Consider the following 19,834-nt stretch of genomic DNA (forward strand, 5'->3'; position numbering starts at 1 on the left):
GACTGCTTGAACTTATCTGTTGAAAATGAACGTTGCTGGTTCCCATGATGTGAATGACAGCTGGGGCCACATCAGTCCTTGAAATGTTGCCTCTCTGTGGAAAAATCCCACAGTTTTGTTGCCATGGCCAGCTTAGTTGCAATGCTGCATTTTCATAATAAAAACAAATATTCTAGTCATGTAATATAGTTTATATAATACTACCTTTCCTGTCTGATAAGAGGGCATTCTCCTCTCTTTTCAGTGCTTTATGCCTCTCATATGGACCTCCAGAGTCTGTGAAAAGACACTCCAGGTAATTAATTCTCAAAGTTATCAAACTAAGAGCTTATATAGCTGCTCACTGCTAAAACGCTGGACTTGTGTTAGCTTCTCCTCACCGGCAAAACTGTGTGCCCAAGTACGGTTCAGGCAAAGCTTATTAGAACCAGACAGCCTGGTTCTCGTCCAAGTGGTCTGTTTGTCAACAAGGGGCATTGGAGGTTTGTAACACTCATCAGGGAGATGCAATGAAAGTCCCTCCATTGGTCAGATTCAACCTTTAATTGAAGGTGGGCCAGACATTGCTGCCACAGGGCTGTTAGCCAGTGGTTCCCATTTAGCTGTAATTCACTTCCGTTTGCTGAAGTAAGTGTATGGTGGCATAACCGTTATGTTAATAGACTGGCAATCCAGGGGCCTGAATAAATGATCCAGAGACATGAATTCAAATCCCACCACAACAGCTGGAGAATTTAAACTTGGTTAGATAAACAAATCTGGAATTAAAATGCTAGGACACTGATGATCCAGTAAAATCATACTGGATTGTTATTCAAAAACCTATCTGGCTAACTAATGCTCTTTAGGGAAAGAAATCTGTGATCCTCACTCTGTCTGTGACTCTTGACCGGCAGCAATGTAGTCACCTTTAATGACCCTCTGAAATGCCCTCAAGTACGATATGGGAATAAATGCTGGTCTTGCCAGTGATACCCAAGTCCCAAGAATAATTTTTTTTTTAAAAATTGTCCACAATCTTATTCAGGAGGGCTAATTTTCCTCTGTTCTGGTCTGAAACAATGCCTCAAAATAGGTGGAAAGAGAAAAAATGGTTTGATCATGAAAAGCACAAGCTTTCTCAGTGCCTTTTGTGGCGTCTGTACTTTAAAGAATCACAGAATCACAGAATTCTTACAGCACAGAAGGAGGCCACGTGGCCCCTTGTCTCTGCACCAGCTGTCCATAGGAGTATTCTACCTGGTGCCAATCCTCCGCCTTTTCCCCATAGCCTAGCACATTCTTTTCAGATAACAACTCCAATTTCCTCTTGACGGCATCGATTGCCCTACCTCCATCACACTCTCAGGCAATTCATTCTAGATCTGTGGTAACTACGGTTTTATCTAATGTGTAATATACCTTCAAGAAGAATGTTATAAAGGAAGATCACATGATTGTGAGTAACCAATAGAAGAGTAGCGTGGGCTACCTCTGTAATTAGTAGTCAGTGGTATGGAGATAGGGTTTCAACTGAAAGCACACATGTAGTTTCTGCTGAGTACCTTTGTAATAAACATACTGTTTTTCACCCAAGAAGTGATCAACTCTATCTACAGCACCAACTTAGCCACCGTTTACAACAAGCATGCGACGAGGATCCACAGGATCCAACAAGGTCCTAACGACTTGCTGTGTAAAACTGTTTTTCCTCATGTGGCCATTGCTAATTACCATAAATCTATACCCTCTTGTTCTCAATCCTTCTACCAATGGGAACATTTTTCCCTATCTACTCTGTCTAGATCTCTCATGATTTTGAATAACTCTATCAAATCCCCTCTCAACTTTCTCTTCCCCAAGGGAAACAGTCCCTGGTTCTCCAATCTATCTACATAACTGTAGTTCTTCATCCTTAGGACCATTCTTGTGAATCTCTTCTGCACTCTCTCTAATGCTTCACAGCTTTCCTAAAGTGCGGCACCCAGAACTGGACGCAATACTCCAGTTAAGGCTGAACCAGTGTTCTATACAAGTTTAACTTAACCTCCTTGTTTTTAAGATCTAAGCTCCTATTAATAAAGCCTAGGATGCTTTATGCTTTATTAGCCCCTTGCTCAACATGTCATGCCACCTTCAATGATCTGTGTACATATACGCCCAGGTCCCACTGCTCCTGCACCCCCTTTATAATTTTACCCTTTATTTTAGTCTCTCTGAGTTCTTCCTACAAAATGAGTCACTTCAAACTTCTCTGCATTAAATTTCATCTGCTCCTTGTCCGCCCATTCCACCAACCTGTAATGTTCTTTTGAAGATCTACACTATCCTTCTCACAGTTCACAGTGCATCTAAGTTCCATATCATGCGCAAGTTTTGAAATTGTTCCCTGTATGCCAAGGTCAAGTCATTAATAGATATCAGGAAGAACAGGTGTCCCAACACTGACCTTGGGGAACTCCACTATAAACCTTGCTTCAGTCCGAGAAGCATCCATTAACCGCTACTCTCTGTTTCCTGTCACTCAGCTAATTTTGTGACCATGTTAAAAGTACTTAAAATCATAGAATAGTTACAGCACAGAAGGAAGCTATTCGGCCCCTCTTTTGCCGACTCTCGATCCTATGCAAGAGCAACTCACTGAGTCCCATTCCCCTGCCTTTTCCCTGTAGCCTTGTAACATTTTTCTCTTCAGATAATTATCCATTTCTCTTTTAAAAGCCATGATTAGATCTACCGCCATCACATTCTTTGGTAGTGCATTCCAGATCCTAACCACTCGTTGCATTGAAAAGATTTTCCTCATGTCACCGTTGCTCTTTTGCCAATTACTTAAATTGGTGTCCTGATTCTCAAAGCTTCCACCAATGAGAACAGTTTCTCCCTAGCTACTCTGTCCAGACCCCTCATGATTTTGAACAGCTCTATCAAATCTCCTCTTGATCTTCTCTTCTCCAACAAGAACAGTCTCAGTTTCTTCAATCTATCCACATAACTGAAGTTCCACATTCCTGGGACCATTCTTGTGAATCTTTTCTGCAGCTTCTCTAATGCCTTCAACATTCTTCCTAAAGTGTGGTGCCCAGAACTTGCACCTAATTGTACCAGTGTAAACTCATGCAAGTCAATGACAGAGACCTCTGCATACAAACTTCCTCTAATAGCACCAAGTATAGTTAAGGAAAAAACTACTGTTTGGAAAAGTAAGTTGCACTACTGTTTCCAGAGCTGCCATTTGGGTGCTATCTCTGTTAAGTGAGAGGTTGGTATTGGCCTTTTGACTAAATTTATTTATATATATTTATAAATTCATCTCCTGAGTCACCAGCTTCTTCTGGAAGCAGAGTAGGAAACCCTCTGCATCCCCACACCACCCGTCTTCCTGACAGTTCACTAGTCCCTTGATGTGTGAAATAAGAGAAGCTTCACAGTTAATCTAAACCCGGCTCCAATTCTTGCATCACCATTCACTAGAGCTACATCTGACATCCCTGTTCCTCTTAATTTCTCTACCAACAGTGCCACTCTCTTACCAGATTTCTTCAAGATAAACTGTAGCAGTGTTTAAACTGCTGCTTTGGATGTTGCTGCCAACCCAGCCCTCACACATGGTTTCTCATTATTAAGAAGATTTTCTGATTGGTCTCTATTGGATCCAAAGTAGATTACCCTTACACTTCCCCCATATTAAACTTCATGTGCCATAATTTTGTCCTCTCACTTACTCTCTCTACATCCCTTTGTAACTCCTGCTCCCATCCATACTGGGACTCCTAACTTAGAGTATTCTGAAAACTTGGATATACAACTCTCTGCACTGAGGTGCCTCCCTGGACAGCACCAGTTGTCACATCCCACCAATTAGAAAATATTCCCTTTATTCTCACTGTCCTTCCAATCAATTACTAATCCATGTCAGAAGCTTACCTTGATTCTGTGCACTTTCATTTGGGATAAGCTGTTGTGTGGAATCTTATCAAATGTCCTCTGAAAGTCCACATAGACATAGATTCAGCCAGATTAGTGAAATATGACTTACTCTTCACAAGTCCATGCTGACTCAGTGTGACCAACTTATATTTGCCCAAGTGCTCATTTCAATCTGCACTTGATGATAAAATCCAGTAAGTTCCTCACAACTGATGCTAAACTGACAGTTCTGTAGATACCTGATTGCCCTCTTTTTAAATAATGCAGTGACATTTGAAATTTTCCAATCCAAAGGCACAATTACTGAATTGAGGGAGCTTTGAAGTGTTATGGCTGATGAACCCATAATTTCCTCAAATATTTCTTTCAATACCTTGCCATAGGCACGATGTCCTGGACTCTATTTTTAAAGTGCCCCTGATTTTCTCATTATCATTTTTAAATTTATATTAAATAAATTAAGTTTCTCCCCTTGATATCCCTTACAAGCTTTTGTATTCTTTTATAGCTCTCCCAGTCTTCCTGTATTTTGCTTGGGTTCAGGCAATATCTGGTCAAATGGATTTCCTTAAATAATGCCTCAATGTCCTTTCCTCTATTCCCCCACCCCACTCCACCCCTTCTTCCTCAATGTAACTCCTGCTACTAACAGGCCTTTACTGCGGTGGAAGTGGGTCAAAATTTTCCAGTGACCTGACCTCACACTCCCACAGACAATCAGAAACAAGTGCTTAACCTCAACGCAGAAACTAAATCATTCCAGATAAAGGTCGTTCCCATCTACAGCCATCACTAATCAAACTCCCAGCATCCTTTATCATGTCAATCAGTCTCAGCTGCTTCTGACAACAGCAAAGGCTAATAGTTCCCAATCTAACTTCATAAGAAATTTGGAGCTGCATTGTCACTAGTTCTTGATTCAAAAGTATTTAAATTTAGTGACAGAAAACTTGGTGAACAGATTGCTGGAAGGGCCAAATTGCACTTGAAAATCAAACTGCATTGTTTATGGCATTGTGAACGGTGGGATGGGGGAAATGGCTTCTGCCTTAACTTTCTGGTCGATCTAGTGCATTGTCCCGCTTTTAGGCCCCAAAAATGATGTGGAACTTAGTGTCACTTGGCCGCAATTCTTTCAGCTCTAAGAGAACATAATAATGTTGAAAGGTTTCAAATTTGCTTTTCAAAATACTATTTTCAAAAAAAAATCGAAACAATCACCTCACTAATAGCTTGTTTATGGCTAAAAAGGCTTTTTAAAAGCAAAAGTCATGAAAATATTATTAATCCATGGAGTGCAATATAAAAGTACTTTTTGTTCTGAAAGTGCAGAGATCTGGCAATCATTAGTAAAAAAAGGGTAAGATTCAGTAATGAAAGCAGAGCATTGTCAAAATGTATATCTGCTTCAGAGTTCTGAGATAAACAGAATGGGTACTGGCCAATCAATCAGATGTCAGGTGTCTTCTTTTGGATAAAAGTGAAGTCCCAGTTGTCCTTTCAGGTGGAAAAAAAAAATCCCATGGCACTATTCGAGCAAGAGGGGTGTAATTCTCTCAGTACCCTGGGTAATATTAAACTTTCAACCAACTTCATTGAAAGAAAACTCAGAATATCTGGTCATTTACCTCATTTCTGCCTGTGGGAGCTGGACGTGCACAAATTGGCTGCTTTTTCCTTCATTACAACACTGTCTACACTTCAAACTTAGTTCATTGTTTGTGATGGGGTTTGAGGCATTCTGATGTTGCAAAAGGAACTATTTAAATACAAGTTTTTGCTTTCTCTCAAACCCTGGAAGGCCAGAAGGAGGAGAGGGTGCCTGTGGAGTCATGATGGTACAAAAGGTTCATCATGGAATTAAGAAATTACCCTGATTATAACAACATGCATTAACAAGGAGATTTTGGTCTTTTTAATTGCACCCCCCATTAGCTTGGCCATACTTTAGTGATATAGATGTAAGCAACAGCTCTAGGTTTTCATTTCCATTTTTGTTCTGTCACTTTTCAAAGGTCTACACACGCACATTGCTTCATTGCTGAAGATAAGTCATCAACCCCTTTAACCTTCAACTCTGTGTATATAACTCCAGGGGACAGGTTAAGGTAGGATACATTTGCACTTACACTGTTTCTTACGTTAGTGACTCTATTCAAGTTCTGGAATGCCCTCCTAATTACTTTCCAGCTTCTAATTGTCATAAATCCTGTTTACCTTGCCAATTATTTCTTTCCAGGCGGCAACTTTTCTGACAGTAATGGCTGAACACTGAACAGATTCGCTGATACTAAGCCTGGGTTTCTAGTTACCAAATCCAGCCATTGTAGCAAAGTTCAGTCTCCTTGGCACACAGTTGGAATAAATTTTCTGAGATTGATACCAAATAAGCAGTTTGTTCACTTCTTGACAAGTGTGAAAATTATAATTTTCAGATAGATTCTTAAACCTGTGGTACTGATAGTTGTGCTGACTTAAAAGCTGTGTTACAAAAACCCTTCCGTTAGTGAGCAGTCCAAATCCTCAAATATCTCTGAGAGGAAATATGGGCTGTGAAACGTTTTATGGTATTGCCACAGGCTGTGCTGAACAGAGCCACGCTGATGTATATTGGTTTTACAACACAAGTTGTCTCCATCCTGCCTCAGCCCATCTGCTGCTGCAACCATCATTCTTGTTTTTATTACCTCCAGATTTGACTATTCCAGTGCTATTCTGGCTGGTCTCCCATCTCCCACCCTCTATAAAATTAAAAATTTCCATAAGTTGACTGGCACATACTCCCGTTCACCCTTTGGTCACTGACCTACACTGGCTCTCTGTCATCACTGCCTCAAATTTGTCCTTTAGGGAAGGCAATCCTCACCTGGTCTGGCCTACATGTGACTCCAGACCCACAACAATGTGGTTGACTCTTAAATGCTCTCTGAACAAGGGCAGTTAGGGATGGGCAATAAATGCTGGCCTAGCCAGTGATGCCCACATCCCATGAACGAATAAAAAATAAATAAAATTCTTCTCCTTGTGTTCAAATCCCTCTATGGCCTCCCTCGATCCTATTTCTATAACCTCCTCCAGTCTTCCAAGAACTCTGTTTTTCCCCAATTCTGGCCTGTTACACATCTTCGACTTACTTCATCTACTATCGATGGCCGTTTCATCAACTGTTAAAACTCCAAATTCTGGAATTCCCTCCCTAAACCTCTCCATCACTCTCTCCTCCTTTAAGACACTCCTTAAACCCTACCTCTTCAACTAGCTTTTGGTCATCTGCGATGTTCTCCGTAAACTGTGCGTGCAAGTTGCTGTTGCAGCCACATAGCAGCCTGGAAAGTACTGCACTGGCCGTACATGAGCTGTCCTCTTTAAGATACCACGCATGAATGTCTGTGCAAAGAAAGGTAAAGGCACTGTGCATTCAAATGAAGAAGGTGTGCACCATGAAAATATTTAGAGGGGACATTGACCATCTGATGTAATCTCTCTTTCTTTAGCTTGGTGTCAGTTTTTTGCCTGATTCCATTCCTGTGAAACCACTTGGGATTTTTTACTGCGATAAAGACACTCTATAAACACAACTTGTTGTTTATGGTGCAGTTTACCTCGAAAATTGTTGCAGTTGTGGTTGCAAAGGATGTTGACTGTGCCAACTTGCACCTCCAATGTGTTCATTATCTCTCCACGCCAGTTCCCAATCCCATTTTAGAGATCGGCTACAGCTTTTAACATGCTGGCAATTCACCTTCCAGTTTAAGTGTAATAGTTTCTACAGTGCTCAGCCATATGTGGTTCTCTTTTTTTTTTATCCTTTTGGCTTTAAAATCTTTAGTGCAATCAAGTTGAGGGTGTCTTGACTTGTTACAGCTGCAACAGATAAATTATTCCCTTCTTGTCTATGTTCATTTGCAATCATTGAGGATTAATGTACGAACATCATGTAATGCAATGAGTTAGTTCCTCACATTGCATCATGCAACAAAGTGGGCGAAACTCATCAACGTTACTGTGTGATGCCTCTGTGTGCATCTGCATAGTGTGCAGACTGTCTTTAACAACGCCTGAAAAATGTTAAAAATACAGCCCCAACATTGTTCCCAATCCCTTAACCCGGCCCCTTTGAGGAAGACTGCTTTGCCCACTCATGCCCACATTTGATCGTCTGAATATGACCTGTCACACTCCCTAACAAAAGGAACAGGGCCAAGCTGCAGGCTGGCCACCAACCTCAGGACTTTCTGGCTTCAGAGCATGACCAGGAGATCCCAAAGCCCCAAGTTCCCTGAAAAGAAAAGGTAAATCTTACCATACGACCCTTGCTTGTTGACCTCCTCAAACTTTCCAATCTGGGAGCATCCCAGGAAAAAGGCTCAAGACCAGCTTCTTGCAGATCCACTGGAAGGAGGCACTCATTGATTATTTGAGAAGATACAAGGGAAAGCCAAGAAATCCCCTCCTAAATCATTTCCATGCCAATACTGGGCTTCCGCCCTAGGACAATGTAAAGGAAGCAGAAATAAAAACAGAAAATGCTGGAAAAACTCAGCAGGTCTGGCAGCATCTGTGGAGAGAGAAACAGAGTTAACGTTTCGAGTTCATATGACTCTTCTTCAGACTTTAGAGCACTCTGCAGGAAAGTCATACGGACTCGAAATATTAACTCTATTTCTCTCTCCACAGATACTGCCAGACCTGCTGAGTTTTTCCAGCATTTTCAATTTATGTTTCAGATTTGCAGCATCCGCAGCATTTTGCTTTTATTAAAGAAGGCAGACTTGGTTTAAGAGGTTTCTGCCCCCTGACATTTCCTGACATTTTTCCCTGGGTAACTGATGTTCCCCAGAGGTAAAAACTAAGAAAACAAGCTCCAATTACCCTCAGTATGGTGTAGATTAATGCCTTGTCCATTTGTGATTTAAAATTAAAATAGATTATGCCATATACCTGGAATTAGCAGCAATTGTTCTTTTTAATTCACTAGGGTATACAATGTTTACACATCCTTTTGAACCTATTGGAATCTGTGAACTGGCATTATTACTTGCAGGATTTCTGAATTCTCAATGTAACCTTCATGTCTTGCCAACCATTTTACTGAAAAACTGTAAATTGGCATAAAAATTACCAGTAGTCAGGGTACTTACCCTGAGATTTCTATTAATTCAATACAGAAACCTGCATCCTGTAGGGCTGTCAGGCAGAAAAGAATGTTGGAGAACTTCAAATGACTTTCTCTTTTACTGAACAATATTTGGATCATTCTTATTTTTTTTCCAGGTTTCAATTATGCTGGAGGCTAAGTTTATGTTGTTTCAGATCTCCTTCCATGTGGCAACTTTCCTGAATGATTTCTGGAGTTTCCCTAACACTGAACAGGTTGCCAAACCCTCAGGTGTTCCCAAGAGGCGTATGGAGAGGTGGATTATGATACAGTGTGTGTGAGACTACTGGAAGAAATGAGATCAGTGGGTTATGTTTCGTTGTTGACATTTTCGAGCACATCGCCTCCGAGGCCTTGCGCTTCATTCACTACAACAAGCACCACACCATCTCGGCCAGAGAGATCCAGAGCGCTGTCCGCCTCATGCTGCTAGGGGAACTGGCCAAACACACCGACTCCGAAGGCATGAAAGCGGTCACCAGATACACTGAGACTGTTTAAGATGATCATTCTGAGGATTATAAAAACAAGAATGAGCAATTGCACAAAAGGGTTCCTGATTGAATTAACTTGTGGCCAAAGTCTACATCAGTCATGGTCGAAGGCTCACATGGACCAATACCAATGACTGATAAGTCATTTCACACAAGCTACCAGCCCACTCCATGAGACCTCATAAAGAAATAATTGTGATTGGATTACCAATGTCAGTGAAGCAAACCGTGCAGATAGAAAGCCTTGCTGGACCAGTTTGCGGGGGGAGTGGGGGAAGAAGCACTGGACTCCGCATAGCTAATTATAGGACAGCAGCTGCAAACCATATTCATGCTGAATTCCTTAAAGCTTCTGGGGGTGGGCGAATGGGGAAGAACTGAAGTAGTTTTAAGTATCAGTGCCAACAACCACTGACTTGCTTTGGAATTGCCAGGGACAGAAATTAAAATTTTGTCCTTTTTTGTCCATTTTGCCCTATTTTTGGATTAATCTTTCAGTAGAAATTTTACATTAAATATTTAAATGCCTCCCTTAAAAGTCAGAAGATTCCAGCAACATAGTCTTTGAAGAGGTCAATTTTTTTGACATGTTAATATCTTGACTGTGATGTACACTTTCCTCAACCCATTAGGATAGACTGTAGGAAGAAGGTTACTTATTTTAAATGTGACATTATTTTTCAAACCTAGATAATGTAATTCTTTAAATCCTGTCAGCATCTCCAACTAATCATCCCTGTGTGATGCCAATGGAGTACAGCTTTGGGACGTGTGAGGCCATCCACTTTGGACTCAAGATTGGTAAATCAGAGTATATTTTAAATGTTGAGAAACTAGGAGATTTGAATATCTATGTGCCAAATTATTTAAAGCTAGGGGACAGCTACAAGAAGTAATCATAAACACTAATAGGCTGCTGGCCTTTATGTCGAGAAGTTGGAATACAAAGGGAGGAAAGTTATGTTTCAGTTGTACAAAGCCTTGGGCAGACTTCATCTGGAGTACTGTGTTCAGTTCTGGGTACCGCATCTTAGGAAGGATAGCTTGGAGGGGATGGTGCACAGATTCAACTGAATGATACCAGGGCTAAAAGGGTTAAATTGTGAGAACACATTGTTTACATTTGGCTTATATTCCATTGAGTGTAGAGGATCATGCAGTGCAGGGGTCTGGTAGCATAGTAGATTTATATTTGTGGACTAGTAATCCAAAGCCTGGATTATCTGGATACATGAGTTCAAATTCCAACATAGCAGCTTGGGAATTTAACTTCAGTTAATTTTAAATAAATGTGGAATGAATAGATAGTAACAGTAATGATGACCATATAACTACCTGATTGTCGTAAGAAACCATCTAGTTCACTAATGTCCTTTAGGGAAAGAAATCTGGTGTCCTTACCTGTCCGGCCTATATGTGACTCCAAACATATAGCAATATGGTTGACTTTTAACTGCCTCTGAGATAGCTTAGCAAGTCACTCAGTTGTATCAAACAGCAACAAAAATTTCTAATAATAAAACTGGACAGACCACCCGGCTTCAACCTAGGCACTGGAAATGACAAAGGCATACTGAGCCCAGTCGACCCCACCAAGTTATCCTCATTAGAGCTGTCCCACAGACTAGTCAAGCAGCGGCCTGATATAATCATATTCAAAGAATTATACCTTACAGCCAATGTGCGAGACGCCTATGTCATATCCCACCAGCAGGACAGGTTCCACAGAGGTGACGGTGGCACAGTGGTTTACAGTCACGAGAGAGTGACCCTGGGAGCCTTCAACATTGACTCTGGACCCTTTGAAGTCTCATGGCATCAGGTCATATATGGGCAAGTGAACCTCCTACTGATTACATCTACTGCCCTCCCGCAACTGATGAATCAGTGCTCTTTCGTGTTGGAATAAACACTGAGGATAGCAAGGGCACAGAATATACTCTGCTGGGGGACTTCAATATCCATCACCAAGAGTGACTTGGTAGTAACACTGCTGACCGAGTTGGCTGAGTCCTGAAGGACATAGCTACCAGACTGGGCCATTGGGAGGTACTGAGAAAAAAAAATAAGAGGGAAAACCTACTCGATCTTGTCCTCACCAACCTACCTGCCGCAGATGCATCTGTCCATGATAGCATTAGTAGGAGTGACCACTGCACGGACGTCCAGTCTTCACACTTAGGACAACCTGCATTGTATTGTATTTCACTACTGCTGTGCTAAATGAGGTAGCTTCAAAACAGAACCTGTGAATCAAAATTGGGCACTGTGAGCCATCAGCTGCAGCAGGATTGTATTCTACCACATGCTGTAACCTCATGGCCTGGCATATCCCTCACTCAACCATTACCATTAAGCCAAGGGACCGGACCTGGTTTAATGAGGAGTGTGGGAAAACATGCCAGGAGCAGCATCTGGCATACCTAAAAACGAGGTGCCAACCTGGTGAAGTTACAACATAGGACTAATGCATGCTAAACAGCTGGAGCAACATGTTATAGACAGAGCTAAGTGATTCAGCAACCAAAGAACCAGGTCAAAACTTTGCAGCCCTGTCATAGTCAGTTGTGAATGGCAGTGAACAAATAAGAAACAATGGGAGGCAGAGGGTCCACAAACATCCCCATCCTCAATGAGGGGGGAGCCCAGCAAGCGAGTGCAAAAGACAAGGCTGAAGCATTTGCAACCATCTTCGGCCAGAAGTGTTGAGTGCATGATCCATCTTAGCCTGCCTCCGAGGGCTCCAGCCTCACAGATACCGGTCAATTGTACACACCCATGGTGATATGAAGAAACAGCTGAAGGCAATGGATGCTGCAAAGGCTATGGGCCCTGACAACATCCCAGTTGCAGTGCTGAAGATTTGTGCTCCATAACTAGCTGTGCTCCTAGCCAAGCTGTTCCAGTACAGTTACAATGCTGACATCAATCCAAAAAAGTGGAAGATTGCCCAGATATGTCCTGTAAATAAAAAGCAGAACAAATCCCATCCAGCCAATTAACGCCCTTCACATCAGTTTACTCTCAATCATCAGCCAAGTGAGGGAAGGTGTCATTGACAGTGCTATCAAGTATCACTTACCCACTGATAACCTGCTTACAAGTGGTTAGTTTGGGTTCCACCAGGATCACTCAGATCCAGACCTTATTACAACCTTGGTCCAAACATTTGCAGAAGTGTTGTGTTCCAGAGGTGAGTTGAGAGCGACTGTCCTTGACATCAAGGAAGCACTTGGCCAAGCGTGATATCAAGGACCTCTAACAAAATTGAAACCAATGAGAACTAGGGGGAAAATTCTCCACTGGTCATACTTATTTCGAGGAAGATGCTTGTGGTTGTTGGTGGCCAAACATCTCAGCTCCAGGACATTGCAGCAGGGGTTTCTTAGGGCAGTGTCCTAAGTCTAACCACCTTCAGTTTCTTCATCAATGATCTTCTCTCCATCACAAGGTCAGAAATGGAGATATTCATTGATGTGCACAGGCTTCAGTTCCATTTGCAACTCCAACAGCAAAATAACTGATGTCTGCATGAAGCAAGACCTGGACAACATCCAGGCATGAACTGACAAGTGGCAAGTAACATTCACCACACAAGAGCCAGGCAATCTCTATCTCCAACGAGAGAGTCTAACCATCTCCCCATGACATTTAGCAGGAGTACCATCATGAAATCCCCCTTCTGGGGATTACCATTGACCAGAAACTTAATTAGACCAGCCACATAAATACTGTGGCTACAAAAGCAGCTCAGAGGCTGGATATTCTGCAGCAAGTGACTCTCCTTCTGACTCTCCAAAGCTTTTCCACCATCTACAAAGAAAGACTTACATTTGTATAGCACCTTTCATGACCACTATGCATCTCAGATCATTCTGTAGACAATGAAGTACTTTTGATGTGTAGCCTTTGATCTAATATAGGAATTACAGCAGCCTATTTGCACACAACAAACCCCACAAAAAGCAATGTGATAGTGACCAGATAATCTACTTTTTTTTGTTGATTGAGGAATAAATATTGGCTGGGACAATCTCCTGCTCTGCTTCCAAATAGTGTCATAGGACAGGGCAGGCAGGGCCCCATCTCATCTGATAGACAACACCTCTGACCACAAGGCATACCCTCATACTACACTGCAAAGCTTGCCTTGAATTTTGTGCCCTTGGAGTGGGACTTAAACCTACAGCTTTCTGATTCAGAGGCAACAAACTGAGCTATGGCTGACACAAGGTACTAGGGCTGTGTTGGAATGCTCTCCACTTGCCTGGATAATGCTGAGCAACACTCAGAAAGCTCCACACCTTTCAGTTCAAAGCAGCACGCTTAATTGGCAACCCATCCACCACCTTAAACATTCTCTCCCTCCATCACCAGTGCACACTGGCAGGCAGTGGTGTGTGCCATCTACAAGTAGACTGCAATGACTTTCCAAGGTTTCTTCAGCAGCACCGTCCAAACCCTTGATTCCTCCTACCAATAGGCACAAGGGCAGCTGATGCATGGGAACACCACTGCCTGCAAGTTTCCCTCCAAGCCGCACACCATCCTGACATGAAACTATATCGCAATTCCTTCATCATCACTGGGATTTCCTATCTAACAGCATTGTGGGTGCAACTACGCCACGCAAGCTACTAAAGTGACAATTGCAATTTAAATGAGAAACAGCATCAAAATAGATCAAATCAGCATGCCAGCATCTCTGGAACATCCATAGTTCTAAACAGTTTCTTTAAGAAACTTAATGTAGCATGAATTGGTAGTAAACAGGATTGGACAACTGTGCCAGAGATGTATCAGGAATATTTCAAATTATACTAATTATATAATTATCAGGAAAGTATAGAAATTAGTATCAATTCATGATGGCGGCTCACCACCACCTTCTAAAGGGCAATAAGGATGGGCAATAAAAACTGGCTTTGCAGCGGTGTCTATGTCCCATGAATAAATAAAAACGAAACGAGGCGTTTACAATATATTAAAAGGATTGAACAGGGTGAATACAGTGAAGCGATTTTCTCTATTGGGGCAATCCAGAAAAAGGGGGCATAACTTTAAAATCAGAGCACGGACACTCAAGAGTGAAATCAGGGAGCATTTCTTCACAGGAAGGGCAACAGGTAGTTGGAACTCTCCCAGACAAAATGTTATGGATACAGGGTGAATCAATTAAAGTTTCTGAGATTAGAGTTGATAGGTTTTTGTTAGGTAAGGGTATGAAGCAAAGGTGGGTAAATGAGGTTGAAATTTACTGAAAAAGCAAAATACTGTGGATGTTGGAAATTGGAAATCAAAATATAAAAAGCTGGAAATACTCAGCAGGTCTGGCAACATCTGTGGAAAGAGAAACCGAGTTAACAATTCAGTTCGATGATCTTTCTTTAAGCAAGTGAAAGAGGGAAGGGTGCAAAAAGAACAAAGTGGAAATTTAATGCCTCACCCTGGAAGAGATTACAGCATTAATTTTGCGAGGTACTGCTGCCAGCTGAGCCTTGGTCAAAGGGTCCAACACCTGGCTTCCAATTTTCAGATCAATAGTTTTAAAATTAATGATAAATCACAAGGCCACTACATTTTGCCTGTTAGCAGTTCTTTGCATCTTGCCTGTTTGTTTGTTCTTTGTTTGGGATAAATTAAGCTCTTTAAAGATGTGCTTATAGAATTGCTAAGAAGAGGGAATGCTTCTTTCTGCTTAGTATTTCTCTCAAATTCTGTAAGCAGAAGAATTGTCTGTCTGTCCTATTTGATAAACTCCAGAATTATACTATAGTATTTGTCTGTTCAACATTGGGTCTATAATATTTGTCTCTTTAAATAATTCAGTTCCTAAGTAAACATCTCCACCAGTTTAGACTGTTACCAAAAACGTGTCAAGCAGATGAAAGTATATCCTCTTAAATGACATGAAGTGCAATGGAATCCTACAAATTAGCAGGTATCCAATGGAAAGGATGCTTTGTACTGTGGTCCACTATTACCCATATCCAGGCTGCGTTGTTCTTTTGTAGAAACTTTTTTCGGTGTGAATGAGGAAAAAAAAGCATTGGGAACAAGCCCAGTTATAATGTGAACATAGCATGAGTTTTAAGCTCGTTAATACTGGTATTCCATTTTTTCCACTTTCAATTAGATTGGAAGAAACAGGGATCTTAATGACCCATGCCTTTGGCTTTTCAGTACTCGGATCATGATTTGGAATACACACGAGTCCAACGCTTTTGTGGGTAATTCCCGTCATTCTGTGAAGGGTCTTTTGTCAGGAGTCTGGTATCAGTCATTCCAGAATTTCTCATGTGCCAGAAGAGTTGCTTATGTTGGGAACAGCCATGTGCTCACCATGGAGTACTGTTAATTTTCAAAGTGACTATTGACTTTACTGTGTCAGCTAGTGAGTTGGAGGCAGCATAGGATTTACAGCAGGACTCACAGCAAGTGGTCTTTTCACAGGAAATGAACTCAGCAAACAGCATGCTGCAGCAAACGATCTAATAGTTACATAACATAAATGGATCATTTCCCCAGCAAAATGCAGAGTGGAGAATAGTTACATAATTCAAGCTATGCATATAAAATCAATCCCAGTTACAGCAGTGTGGTCTCCAGTTGTGATTAATGGGGGAGTTACTCAATAATCTCCATTCTGTGCAGGGGTCACTATATTCAGCTGCTAATTGCAAGTCCAGAAAAGTTAGAGAGGCTTTTCTGCACTTACTCATTTAGTTTGCTTCCAGAGACTTCTTGTGTTTAACTTTATGAGCCTGGGCTATATGTGAATATGTTTAACACATTCTGGCAGGGGATGTGAAATTTTCAGCTTAACAGTAGTATTTCAAATTATTGATGGTCAAAATCTTGAAACAACCCAGACCAGTAATCTAGGTGAAACAGAATGGGTTGCAAATGTCACATTATTTGAGAGGGACCTCAGATGTCCCAAAAATGTTCTTGTCTGTGACAAGTGTCTAAACACTGCAAGTGGGCCACACATTGTATCCATCATTGAAAATGAGCACTGCATCATACTAAAAGAATAATTGAGTGAGGGTGGCATAACATAATGTATAATCAAAGTACTACTGTTACCTATCTCACCATATGAAGCACAATGACTATCCCACCCTGTTTACAAGGTGGGATAGGTAACAACAGTACCTTTTGCTTCCAGTTGATGTCAGCAGTGTTTCATGCTGAATCATAGCTGTGATCACTTGAATCCTGACGATGATTCTTGTACTGAATATACTGTTCCTTCGTCTTTCGATTGAGACGCTAAACCTGCCCCACTAAGGTGGAAATAAAAGATCTGACAGCATTCTTGGAAGAAGAGCAGGGTTGTTCTGCTGGCCATCCCGACAAATATCTATCCCTCACACATGTTACAAAAAACAGATTAGCAAGTGATTATAACACTGCTGTTTGTGGGATCTTACTTTGGGCAAAATTGGTGCCATGTTTCTTACATTATAACACTGACTACACTCCAAAAGTACTTCATAGGCTGTAAAGCACATTGCAATTCCCTGAATTTGTGAGAAGTTCTATATAAGCGGGAGCTCTTACTTTCTTTTTCCTCTTCCTGACTGGGAACTGTTGGTTTTCATCATTAATGTTATTTATCTCTATAAATGAGATATTGTTGGAATGCTGCCAAGCTGGGAAGGCTGTTTGGACAGAAATGCTGCTAGGGTAGGCACTGGCTAGGCTTGAAAGCCGCTAAAGTTGAAGTACTGCTAGAGTGGGAATGCTGCTAGCATGCAAATACAGCTATGGTGGGTATGCCACTAGGGTGGGCACTTGCTAGGCTGCCGAGACACTGGAGAAGCACAGGTGTCACTAAAGGAAATAAATTTTAAATTAAAACATTAGTCCTTTTTATAAGGGGGGCTGAAAACATTCAAGACTGGTGATAAGTCTTTTGGGAGGTCCAGCTCAGGACAAAGGCATGGTCCCTGAGTCGTTTCCCCTATGTCTGAATGCGGGTCAGCCTTCTTGTTTCTGGCATGCTAGGCACTCAAAAAAAGGCAGGCCAAGGCTGAGGGAACAGCTGGTGTGAAAAAATTCACCACCTGAACCATTCGCTCTGATGCCAGGTGTCACGTTTAAGGTGGATGGAATTCCAAACAGTAACCCCCTGAGTGGTGAATTTCCTATTTACGATGGGAATGAGCCAAAAAAGGCCTGTGGATTTTTAGGGTGAATATTTTCAACCTTTTCCACAGGAGGCCTGTAAATGTCAGTTGTTTAATAAGCTGCTTGTCCAGCATTGTGTGTTGTGTTGTGGAGATCTTGAGCTGCAGGTGGAACTAGTTGTGCTGCTGCTTATTGCAGGGAAATGCTTGCTTGGATGCTACACATTGTTGAACAAAGGCATCCCATGATTTGTTTGTAAATAATGTGTTTGGTAACCTGATAACCCGGATGAAATGTTTCACCTGGAGCCATTTTTCCTGGTGATCTGTATTGCAATGTCATCAGCCTTTAAATGAGCAAAAAAGCATCTCAAAAAAGAACTTATTAAGCATCTGGTTAGAAATGAGTTTGAAAGTTTTGGGAATAACACAAGAATGGTTCCAGGAATGAGGAACTTCAGTTACATAGAAAGGTTGGAGAAGCTGGGGCTGCTCCTTGGAGAAGAGAAAGTTGAGAGGAGATTTGAGAGAGGCATTCAAAATCATGAGGGATTTGAACAGAGTAGATAGGGACAAACTATTCCTATTGGCGGAAGATTGAAAACCTGAGGGCACAAAAAAAATGGTGACTGTTTTGTCATGTGTTTGGGGTCTAGACGGGTTTCTTTGAGGCTTTTATATTCTCCCAAAATAAGCTGCTCATGACTGTAGTTTGTTAAAACCATTATTCTTTATTTACAGCCACCATGAACATATTGGGAACTCTGCACGAGGTTGTAACTTCTCATTTTCCAGACCCCTGTTGCTCAGTCATGTGATGTTACATCATCAATGCATCAGCATCATGTACTTATGATGTTAATTCTTTAGTCTACATCTCCACCAAGTCATTGTCCCAGCTATTTACATAATCCTACATCTCCCCACAAAGTGTCCGACTTCACAGGGTTAGGCTCTGAAATGCCTTGACCAATCTCCCTGACCTTGTTCTGATCTCCTTCTGAGGTAAAGGATATTCTATACTCCCCCTTCTGTTGGTGTAAGTGTTCTTCTCCAGGGTAGCTGTGGAGCTTTGTCTTCTTTTTCTTCAGAGGAGTAGTAAGTGCTGAGTAGTAAGCCCAATTTTTTATTGGCTTTCTTACCAAGTATCTTAAGGCACTGTGGTTTCTCCTTATAGTTCCCAGGTTTGTCTCAATCCTGTATGATCTTGGTTGTGGAGTTCTTTCAATGATTGTGCCTTCTCTCTTTTGGTCTCATACCCATACTCTCTCCACAGGCTTCAGCACCAGTAATTCTTGTGCTCTGTGCTTGAAGTTAAGGTTATGAGCCTGTTTGTTTCTCTGTTCTTCCTCACGCTGTGTTACCCTCTTGTGGTCATTCTTGGTGATATTGGGTTTAAGTTTCTGTGTCAAAGATGGAGCATCTCTCAGTTTCTCCATTTGCTTGAGGATAACAAGGTGAACTGGACACGTGAATGAATCTGTATTCTTCTGCAAAATTTTGGAATAACTCATTGGCAAATTGCAGACCATTATGAGACACCACAATGTCTGGAATGTCATGTGTTGCATAATTACTAGGATTACTAGGGATATAGTTTTGGCCATCTCTTCAGTGATTAAATGACTGCTTCCCCTGTGGTGCTTTTCAGTCAGTTTAGTTCAATCCAACCTGAGTAGTAACCAATGGCAATAAGGAATTTTTCACCCCCTCAATTCAAATGAGTCTATTCCCAGGTGTTCACACGGTCTTGATGGAAAAGTAGAAGGTGATAGTGGGTTCTTTTTGCTCTTGGCTGTTTACTGCACACATAGGATAATTATAAATCATTTCTTCTATAGAACAAAAAATGCCTGGCCACCAGATTGATTTCTTGGCTCTTGCATGACATTTTGCTATCCCTAAGTGGTTTTAGTGAAGTATTTGAAGAATATCAAGCCAAAGTGCTCTTGGTATGATATTCTCTCACTGAAGACTAGTAAATCATCAAAACTGTGAGGTGCTTGCACTATTCAAAGTATTGGCATTGTACTGGATTACTGGGGATATAGTCTGGCCATCCTTCCAGGCAATGTTCTCTTACCTAGATACACTTGTCATCTTGGCACTGGGCTTGTTTTATTTCCTGCAACTTTTTT

The sequence above is a fragment of the Carcharodon carcharias genome, chromosome 14 (genome assembly GCF_017639515.1).
Source record: "Carcharodon carcharias isolate sCarCar2 chromosome 14, sCarCar2.pri, whole genome shotgun sequence".
Taxonomy (NCBI): domain Eukaryota; kingdom Metazoa; phylum Chordata; class Chondrichthyes; order Lamniformes; family Lamnidae; genus Carcharodon; species Carcharodon carcharias.